The following is an 11,439-nucleotide window of genomic DNA, read 5'->3' as shown; positions in this document are numbered from 1 at the left end:
GGGCGCGGAGCGGGCACTGCAGTGAGCGCCCCCGCCCCGCGCCAAGGGCGGGCGGACTGCGGCGGGCGGGCCCCCTCCCCACGCGCTCCGCAGGCGGCCGGGAGCAGACCCCGGCCGGGGGCACCGCGGGTATTTCTCTTAATTCCCCGCGCGAGGGGCGCCGGGCCAGCCGCGGCCGGATAAGCTTCTGCGTGCGGCGGGAGGGGAGGGAAGAGGGAGCCGTTGCCGCCGCCGCCCTCCCCCGGGCGCACGTCAGCGGGGCTAACGCCGGGCCACCCGGCCCCTGCGTGTCGCGGCCCGCGGGCAGCAGCCGCCCGGCTCGCTCCGGCCGCTCCGTGCGCGAGGAGCGAGAGGCGGCAGCTCCCGGCCGCCGCCGCCCGTCCCGACCGCAGCCAGAGCCCGGCGCACAGCGCAGGGGGCCCGGCACGCTGCGCTGCCGCCGCAACCCGGGGAAGCGGGGCCTCGAGCCTTTCTGCGGATCCACCTCAAAGTTGGGCCCTGTGCTCCCGAGCGCTGTCAGGCTGCCCGACCTTGGGGACGCGTGTGGAAGTCCCCGAGGAAATGAACCATCTGGTGCAGAGGTAAAGCGGTAACACGCGAAATGACTTGAACTGTTCAGAGAGTGCGAACCGGCATTCGCACACACGCGTGGTTTATGGTGACGGGACTTGGACGCAGAAGACAAACAGAAGTCATCAGTCTCCCAACTACAAAAGAAAACAAACCAGCCTCTGTGCTGTCTTTACTAGCACAGCATCTGAGACTGCTGCTGCAGTGCCTTCATAAGCAAGTTTGTTTTCTCCTTTTACTTAAGTGAGTCTGTCTCTGTCTGAACAATTGCCAAATCTGCTTAATATGCAGATTTATATAGGGCAGTCACTGATTCAGCCAGAGAGGGAAGGGCTGCACTGGCCTCTCCTGCGTGACTGGGAGTGCAAGCTGTGTTAAGAACATTCAGAGAGACAGATGACTGTACCATAAGCCAGGAGTAGCATTAAACTGATCTGAAAATTAAGAGTACTGTATAAGTACCATATATTTCTGTGCCATGTCTGGACTATGAAATCATCATGTTATTCAATCATATGAAAAGCAGTGCCAGCAGCCACCTGCATAAACCCCCTGCTCCCTGTCTCCAGGTTAAATGCAGCCAACCCAGTGCTGCAAAGACTACACCAAGTGATGCAGTGGGCAAAATTTCCCTCCTCCTATGCAGAAAGTAGATAGGAAAAGTAGGACAACATAACAGTAGCATTACAACAAAGCAATACCTCTAGAAGGTGATTATGAAACAACAGCGTTCTGCGTCTTACACCAGTGCCAGCATTTAAACCTGGAAACCTGCTGACACAGCTGTATAATTCAGAGAACCAACAAATAATCTATCCAACAGGTATCAGTTGATCAGGCTCCTGCCACGATAAAACTGTTCCAACAGCCTCATTTGGTGGTCCACCAGTTTCTTTAACAGAACAGCTACAGCCAAGGAGGAAAGCAGTTCGACAACCCATGGTCTTTACCAGGGGAATTGGCTGATAACGTGAAACTCAAGTGGGAAGATTATATATACAGAGGTGGGCAATGTTGCTGATACACAACTGGCACTGCATTTCCACCACCCAAAATGACATTAGATGTCCTTTGTGCAGGAAAAGTGAACTGTTGAGTTTGTGCTGTGGTTGAGCGGGGCGATGTCATCAGGAAATATGCAACCCATTCCCCAATGTTAAGATGTACAGAGCAACTGGAACGGGGCTCTGTTCCAACAATACAAAACTGAGAGTGGAGGATTAGGACTAAATTTTAGCAAGCTATAGTGAATAAGCAGCCAGAGGGAGTGAATCTTACTTTTACGCAGAGGAAAGCAGCTGAACCATGGCCAAAAAGTACAGCAACAGGAGAGGTTTATCTAAAACTATGTATTAAACTGAGAGCTATTCTGCAGTTGAAAACTGTTTTAACTGGACTCATGGAGTGTTCTATGCTCTACACAAAGCACCCCATGATATTTAAGAAGCTCTGATGGCAGTGGTCTTATAAAAATACATGAGGAACGTAAAAAGAGGGAGACAAGAGGACATTTCTCATCTTCAAGTGCTACAAGGAAAAGTGAGGTCTGGAAATCGGAAAGGGAACAGAGGAGCAAGTGTGTAAAGAAAAGCTAACCATGTGTTCTGCATAGCAAGTGCTACAGAAACAGATTGCTAACTGAGAAACTTGTGTTAAGTGAGAAGTGGGATATAAATTGAGTGACAGACTTGATTAAACCAAGTACTGAGTGGGAGACTAAATTATGGGAGTAGAGTTTTTAACAGGAATGTAGACAAAATGAAGCAGGAGGAGGGGTGGCAATATGGATAAGAGAGTATTGTGTCAACAGAAAGAAATATTGATGTTCTGGCTGACATTCCAGTCTACTTGTACTGAGAGCAAAACTGCAAACAGAGGTGAATCTGGATGGTGCCTGGTCAGAATAATGTTGCAGGGACCAGAAAATATCTGAACAGTAAGAAATGGTTTTGAGAGCCTGTGCACTTGTAATGGAAATTCAGCTAATGAACAGTGAGATCCTGACCTGAGTTACATGCAGGATTGAAATCTGGAAGTAAAGCTTTGCTTTTAGTACTAGCCAGCTGCAGATTTCACATTAGCAGAGTGACAGTTTTGGTCTCTGTCTTTGAAGTAACACAGTTTGGCTTATACAGTACTCTAAACTGTCAGGGATCTGTGAGGTAATAATCTGATCTTAATAACTGGAGCTGAGTAAGAGGCACTAAAGAAAGTAAGTAAAATGCAAAGGATTTAATGCAAGGCCCATGGGCGTAAATGGACATTTCCTCTGATGTTAATGGACTTCAGATCAGGCCCCATCTGTCCATGGAGCCTAAGGTCAGCTTTGGTATGTTGAAGAATGTCTGTGGGAAGGCAATTACACAAAAGCATTGGTCTTTAGGGAAGCAGAGTGAAGGATTAAAAAAAATATTTCACAGAAACTAACTGGAATTCAAACCACTGTGGAAGATGGGAAGGGTGCTGGAGAAGATGCATGATAGCATCTTTCCAGCAAGGTTGAACAAACCCATGGGCAGTATGTATCTGTGTGCTGAGTAGAGCAGTGCTGGCTAGTACCAGATAGGAGGAAAGGGTGTTAGCAAAAGTAAAGGACTTGGGAAGGGTAAGAATGGGTGCAGTTAGAAATCAGTCGGGGAGGTTCAAAGCAAGTACCAAAAAAGAAACATGCAGTAAAGAAAATGAGTAGGCATATTTTTTAAACAGACATTTTCTGGATTTCTGCTATTAACTTGGGGTCCCACAAAGAAACAACCATTTTTTCTCTCTATGTCTCTGCTCTCCAGCCTGTCTCTTTAAAGTGAGTAGCTCCAGGAAGGTCTTATCTCTCACAGAGATATTACAGGGCATAAAATTCAACCTGCCTTGCTATTGTGTGGGGCTTCCTGACATTACTTCAGTATAGTAACAAATGAAAATGCAAAAGAAAACATCCAAACATCTAAAATTGTGTGAAATATTCCATCATCTTAAAATGAGTTTTTTTGGCATGTGAGGAAAAGTTTTGAAATCCTTAACTATTATCTTTCTTCTGAATCTACAAAGAAATATGTAGAGTTACCTAAATGAAGCGTCATTTAATCATTACTGTTCATGGCCTCACATTCAAGTTCACAGAAGAAAGCCCCCTTATTTTCATAGCTGATCATTCATGTTGGCTATACAAAATCTCAAAATTTTAAAATTTTTTTTTGCTTATGCCATTGTTGAGTATCTACCAAGAAAATCAATTTCATTTAATGTGCCTGGTTGTCTTCTTCCTTCTCCCAAACTGACATTCATTTGCTACCTCTGAGGATTTATAAGTGAGGCTGATAAAAATAAAAAGTAGCATGCATAGAAAGAAGATTGGAAAGAGAGGAACTTTTTAGTGAATGAATATAAAATTTATATTTGAAATAAACGATAGAGTTCTGGAGAGAAGCAAATATTAAATTACCCTATTAGTAGGGACTATTCAGCCATCCATCTAGTTTAGTGTCTTGTCTTCAGTGGTGACCTATTCCAGATGATAAATGTAAGAGAGGGGGAAGAGAAGGGTATGAAAGGAAGACAGAGAAGAAAAAGGGAAAGGAATCAAAGCAGGCCAATAGAGAAATCCATGTAACTATGACCCATGTGCATATTGCATGCCTCTTGATTAGAGACTGGCTTTCCTCCTGACCCCAAGCTGATGATCAAAATGTGCCCTGAAGCCCCAGGATTGGTAGCCCCTGTAATTTTGATCCTAGCTTGTGTCAGTGCACATGCTATTCTGCTTCATGTCAACGCCTAATCCTTTTTGATAGTTACTAAGCTATTTAAGTCAATAATATCCCACGGCTCTGAGTGTCGCATGTTAATTATATGGCTCATAAAACATACAACCTGATCTCATTGCAAATTTGTTCTATTTTAATGTCTCTGAGTGCTTTCTACTGTTACGAGACAGGGTCAGTATAGGTAGTGTGACCAAGTGGCCAGCCCTGTTCTGTACATCTCTGCTCTTCAGTGCTGTGGGTCACTGCCCCAGGAGCTCAGACCAAGCAGGGGGCAGCTGTGTCTGGCAGGGTCTCAGTGCCTGGGTGCCTCTGGCAGGCTCTGTGTACCTGCTGGCAGCCTGCCTGCTTCCCCGGCACCCCTGGTGAGCCATGGGGGTACATGCCTGTCCCTGGGATTTTTCCATGTCACCTAGACACAAGGTATTTTCCTCTCAGCTTGAAGAGCTTGCAACTTTGGATGTCAGAAGCATGGACTAGGTCCCCAGCTAGGAAAGGGAAGCATTAGGTCCATATTCAGCATATATAACTGGCAAAAGCTCACTCCACACTATCTTTTCTCAAGAGCCCTATCCTACCTTAATAAGGGATCAATAGCAGGTTTATTGAGTGATTTCACAAGCTGTTATGGATTCCTGCACAACTACATATAATATAGGCAAAACTTATGGAAGAGAACCCATGGATAGCCTGGAAGAGCTGAGTACTTCACCCACAGAGCAATACAGAATGGGCTACAGCAGCCTGATTTATGTTTTTCATCTCATGAAAATCCAAGTCCTTTCAATAATAGCACAAGCTCTAGGTTAGAAACTGAGTGAGCTCAGAAGACTCACCTTTCCAGATTTTTCTTGGAAACTTTATTTGCTAGAGAGACATCACTAAACAATTTTTGAATGCTGAGCTACAGTGTCTACTGGCTGCTCTCTTAACTGGTGAGTTTTTACAACATGTTATGCTTTTATTACATCTAAATTATTCTCTGAAATTTATCCATAGGACCCTATAGAAAACAGTAAGGATTATGAAAGTTGGACAGATAATGTGAGCAGTAATAACTCCCTCTAGTTCTGTATCTGTAAGAATACTAATAATAATGCATTAAAAACCTGACGTTTTCACTTCTATCTTCTTGAAACTGGCCAGTGTCAATTGTTAATTGGGTGAAGAGCCGAGTTTCCCACCACTTATATGGCAACAAGATCATGTTCCACAAACTCCTTTAAAAACTGTCCAGTAACAGTAACTCGTATGGTAAAATCACTATCAGATGAGGTTAGCCTCAAAACATTTCATTTCTGTTGCCTCCCGTGGTGGATGGATCACAGAGAAACAGATTTTCCTGCTTCACCAGAGGAAGTGGACAGATCCATATGCTCAGTGTCCAGTTTAGCTTAATAGTGACTCCAGGCAGCTCTGCTGTCACTGAAGGGTTACTCTGTGGGTATACGATAGTGGGGAAACATCTTGAACATTCATTTGAATATGGCCATCGCAGTGGAATGTTCAGGGCTATTTTAAGATTCACACTGTTTGTTTAAACAAGATGGCATGACTCAATGACTGTTACGTAAAGGATGAACACAGATTTCTCCCTATATCCCAAATATCTCTACCAACTTAAAATATTGTATGGAATTATACATATACCATGCTGAATGGTATTGATTACTGAATGAATACTGAAAACTAATGCCACATCCTGGAATGGAGTCTCCCTCTTTTTAAGTTAAGGTCCCTGTCACAGGGGAGGCTAATATTGCAAAAAAGATGATGGATGGACAGGCTACAAGAGCTGAATGCTGCCTTTCAGAGTGTTGAGAAGAATATGAACAAGTAACTCCCTCATTGCTGGGGTTCACCCATAACCAAAAGGAATGAGAAATGAGCATTTGGTTTCCAGTGATCAGTCAATGCAATCTATTGCTACTGCTGAAAGAAAAGACTTCCATTTAGTGCCAGCTGCAACAAATTTTGGTCTTCTGCTGTTTAAAAGGGAGCACAGATCACTGAGAAAACCTCCAGTTTAACTCTTACAACCAAAGTCATCAAAACATTTGGCTATTACTAGCTCTGTTTGAATTAAATTCAAATTAAGCTAGACTAACGTATCTCACGTTATCCATTTTGCCATCTTGTCATCTCAGTTGAATTTATGGCACAGTCCTTGGGGAGATACTAAACTTTCATTGAGTTTTCTGTTAGCTCTTGTTTTAAATGGTTGTGGATTATTGTCCCAGAATAAAAGTGCTAAACACCTGAAGTGTGTGCAGACTCTTGAGATTACAAAGAGACCAAATCATTCCCTTGGGGAATTTGCTGTCATATAGTATATTGATGGATCAATCTCAAACTGCAGACTGTTCAGAACAAGACATCTGTCTGGTCTTGTTTGGGGAAAATACTGTGCATATCTGGTAGCATGTCATTGACTGATCAGTTTTAAACTCTCAAATCATAGCACCCTACCAATTAAGTACCAAACCATGACTGGAGTTATTTAATGTTAACACAAAATAACAGAAAGTTATTTTAAAAATACAGGGGTTTATTATTAATTTTGTTAAGCTTGCAGTTTGAAAGTTTTTGGCTTTCACAAGGAACACCCTGTGCTCCTTGCCCTCATGGGAGTGCTGACTACATAACGTGACAGAATCATCCAGCACTGGGATTCTCAAACCTTTTTATCCTGAGAGATTACTCAGAATCTGGGAGACATTACAAGCAACATTTAATCATCAAAGCTCCTGGTCCATTATAAGCCATGAAGTAGTGTACTTCCACAGCACAAACGTCACTGCCAAAATTGGCATGAACTGGCCCCTCCTGGCAGTCTCAGGAAATCAACGTTTACAGAGCCTGTGCTTTCCTGTCATCACCAGGCAGAAGTCCTTTCAAATTTAGGACTAAGGCAGGAAGGGTGTATTTTCACTAACAATGTCCACAGTACAAGTACAAAGGAGTCAATGCAGAAGCAGTATCTCCAGAGTATTTCACCATCACTTTCACCAGCACAAAACTCTCAAATAACATCTGTTAGCAGAAAATACTGGTTTTCCTTTTTTTTCATCTTTGAATCCTCTTGGTCCAGTGTTTCACCTCCTCAGTGTAAATAGTAACTGTTCAAAGATGACCTTGATATTTTTAAAAGAGCCTGTAAAACCTCTCCACTGTAAAACAGCCAGTTTAACATTTATGCATCATTTTTAAAAAATAAACATTTTAACCAAAATTACCTGAATGTTTACATGATGGGAGAGATGGCTCACAGGACTCTTCAAAGAACATTGGCAGTAATTTTCTACCCTGAGTAAAATAAATTAATTAACACACATGTCCTGTTTCACATCAAAAGAAAATCTGGCTCCAAGGAACAATCCAAAGGAGAGGGCCTGTGAATGTTTACAAAAACAGCCTGAGCCAACAAGAGCAGCAAGAGGGTATTTGGGAACCACAGCAAACCTCCACCCAGCAGCTGGACTCTCTGGCTTCTCCAGGTTTCAGTTCTGCCTGTGTGTAACAAACAGGGAACACACGGTGAGAAAGACAGGCCTGATTTCCCAGCCAGAGCAATAGTAAAATAATGATTTAAACACCCCATTACAGCCACAAAACCTGTGGGAATAAGTGAAGTAAATAATGTTTTACAATGAGAGAAATGAGCCAGAGAGTGGGACAGTGACTCTCTCATGACCTCATGGGAGTGCATCTGTCATGGGAAGGCAGAATTCAGGTTGCTCCTCCAACATGAACAGATACAGACACTTTCCTGTGGATCTTGATTTTGGCTGAAGGTAATGCAGTAGTGCCACTCTGAATTAAGCGTGCAGCTCTCATCAGCTTTCTTCCCAAAATTATGGCTCAGCATGGAGTGCCATCCACAATTAAAAACTCACTAAACCTTTCTTATGTTCCTGTGTCTCTTTTCTATGGAATGGCTGTGACTGCCACTGCATTCTACACCTCCTTCTGAGTGCACTTTGTTCCTTGTATCTTGTTAATAAAAATAAAATGCAAAGGAAAAAAAGATGATTCTTGACAGGTTAAAAAAATTACACCCAACATCTGTCACTTTGGGTTGGGATCCCCATTAAGAATCCACCACTGTGAGTGTGCAGTGACACAGACTTCCTGCCTTTGAAGGGCAGTAGGCAAACACACCTGACTGTGCGGAAACACAAATATTTGCACATTCAGAAGCCCTCAAGTATCTAATTTCTATACTGCAGACAAGGGTGTTATTTCCATGTTTAAGGACCTTCTGTTACATTTGAGAAGTACCAGTGAAAAAAATACATCCCAGCAAGAGAATAAGATGCTAGCTCATGGCTGTTTGTTTCTTGAATACTTGCAAATCACAGAGGTGTGTGCAAGCACATGAAGCAGAAGCATGATTTTGGTCACAAAGATGTGGATAAGGCGGCACATGAAGCAGAAGCATGATTTTGGTCAAGGCAACTCATGCTGAGGTGTGCACATGTACATGTGCCTGGATGGTGCACAGGCCTCGTAGATGTAGGTACTGCAGTCCCACAAATGGGAACAAAAGCAGAGATCCCATAAACTGCAAGGAAAGATGAAAAGTGTTTTTAAATATATATTCCAAGACACAGTACATGCAAAGGCCAAGGACCCAGAAACAATAGGGAGGAACTGACTTAGAGAGAGCTCCATGCAGCAAACAAGGATAGGCTAGGGTGTGTCAGAGAGAGAGTGACAAAGCTTTTTATGTTTACATGAGAAAATAAATGCTGTCAATACAATTAAGAGCCAAACTCCATTTAGCTTTTGCTTCTGAGTGAGTGTGGAAGAGAATGTGCACTCTGTGATCCCATGCAGCTGTAACATTCGGCTGTCATTCTTACAGGAAGAGCAAGCTCCCCCTGGAGATCACACCTGCTGGCTATAACTAGAATTCACAGAATTAACATCTGCCTCAGCTTTGGCATCTGTCTCTATTCCTAGATATGCACAGGAGTAGGTGAAAGCACAGTCTGGACTGTCCCTGACTCTACTGGATGGTCCTGAAGTCCAGGAGCTGGGGTAATTAATTTGATGAATGAATGATAACAGTTGAGGACTCGAAAGTCCTATTCCTAGCCCACACTTCCCTTTGGCAAGAGAGAACGGGGGAGTTAAAAACTTAGTTATATTGCATGTCACTAGAAATACAATTTCAGAGTGAAATTCAAGAGTTTTACAGGCACACACAAAATATTTGAAACGCCCATGTGATTCCATTTCTGCTTTAGAAGAGCTTCATATTACATTCATATTTTTCTGTCAACAACTTAGATGCTTTCAAAACCTAAATATTGCCTATTTATTTAAATTTATACCTTTATCCTTTCGTCTCAAAGGTCTAATTCTCTTGTTTTCTTGGGATAGTATGCATTTCTTGGTAACTGAAACTTACTTTATCATTTTCTAAAGCATATTTACCAACACTGATATCACAAAGGTGACTGCCTAGATCAGCAGTTCTTTTCTGTATGTGAAACATTGTGATGGACACAGTTTTGAGATATGATTACCATCCAGCTGATTTAGAGAGGAGGCCTTCTTATGGACACCATGCACACTTTGAGCATTAAATTTATTATTTATTTGTTTCTGTCCACCTGCTAACAGGCCAAACCTTACAGAAATCATCTCAGTGCTGGAGATTAGAGTCTAGCCTCCTGCATTTCCAACACCCTTCTCAAACTAGGACTTTCTTAGTTATAAAGTGTATAGCTAGAACAATAGCAAATGTTATATTAAGTGAAAAGGATATATATTAGGAGTGGTTTTTGGTGCCTCAAGTCTACCTTCACAACACATTAGCATAAAGATTTGCTCAAACACACAACACGTGGTTGTTCTGGCCTTAGGCTGGTACAAAGACAAAGCCCAGCTACAACAACACTCACAATTCAGGTTTGCAGCCTAACTTCTCCAAATGCCAGCACTGGCTCAGTCAATAACATGCAGCACATGCACGTGTGCCACCCTGTCAATGTGTGTTGCTTCTGGGACTATTTTTGCATCTGAAACTGTTTTAGGAACAGGAGCACAGGACGAGTGACATTCAGGACTCATCTGTGGCTTTCAGCTCCACCTTGGAAGAAGGCATGCCCTTTGGGGACCCATCTTCACCTATGTACAACAGCACAACTGAGAGGGAAGGGAAGCACTGCTGAATATTACTCCATATGTGTTGTATAGGGACATTTCCTACCAGTAAATATGTAAGAAGCAGCAGGGGAAAAGTTGCAAGCTGCATACAACCAAAACAGATGTGAGACATCTGAGTGAAGGGTGAGGAAGAAGAAAAGTATCAGTGACTATTGGAACAGTCCTGCTACTACTGACTCATAAGCAAAAAGAGGCCACTGTGGGAAAAATTGCTATCCAGTGCCAATGCAATTTAGCATTTATAGAACATGCATAAGTATGGCAAGATCTCAAGACCTACAGACAGTGAAAGCCATCAGGAGATCACAGTACATAATACCATGAAAGACAGTCCAAATCAAATAGCTTCAAATTTCTTCCTTAACAGTCAAAAAAGTCAGTAGAAAAGGAGGAGAGCGTCGGCTGAGCTGTGTGTTTCACCAGGAGATGCTCGGGCGCCCGGAGGGAAGCACGCTCGGGAGACACCTCGCGGCAGCGGCCGCGGCCAGGGGAGCGCCCTGCGGCCCCGCGGTGCGGCTCCCGACACACGGACCTCGCTCGGGCAAACCCCAGATGTCCACAGCCCCAAACTGCCCGGGATCAAAGCCGCATCTGCAACAGTCACTTTAATCCTGCGGTTTAATTAGCTAAGAAAACACTTCCAGTTTAAGGAGTTATGAATTACCCACATGGCAAAACTACATTCCTTTCAATCAGCTTCAGCTGTGTGTGTGTCCAGCTTTCGACACCACAACTTCTGCTTTTGCTGCCCTCTGCTCCTGTAAAACTCTTTGTGCCCATTTGCCAGTGTTCCCTTGTTAAAATCAAACCTTACCATAGGATCTTGAAGCAGATGATCCTGCCTTTGTATCATAAACAATTTCCTCTGCTGAACAGATTTTGTGCCTTCTTGGTGGCAAACAGAGCTCTTTGGAGATGGACTTCTTATTTGCAC

The sequence above is a fragment of the Passer montanus genome, unplaced genomic scaffold, assembly GCF_014805655.1.
Source record: "Passer montanus isolate IOZ18808 unplaced genomic scaffold, ASM1480565v1 scaffold61, whole genome shotgun sequence".
NCBI lineage: Eukaryota > Metazoa > Chordata > Aves > Passeriformes > Passeridae > Passer > Passer montanus.
Note: the sequence above shows the minus strand (reverse complement) of the source record.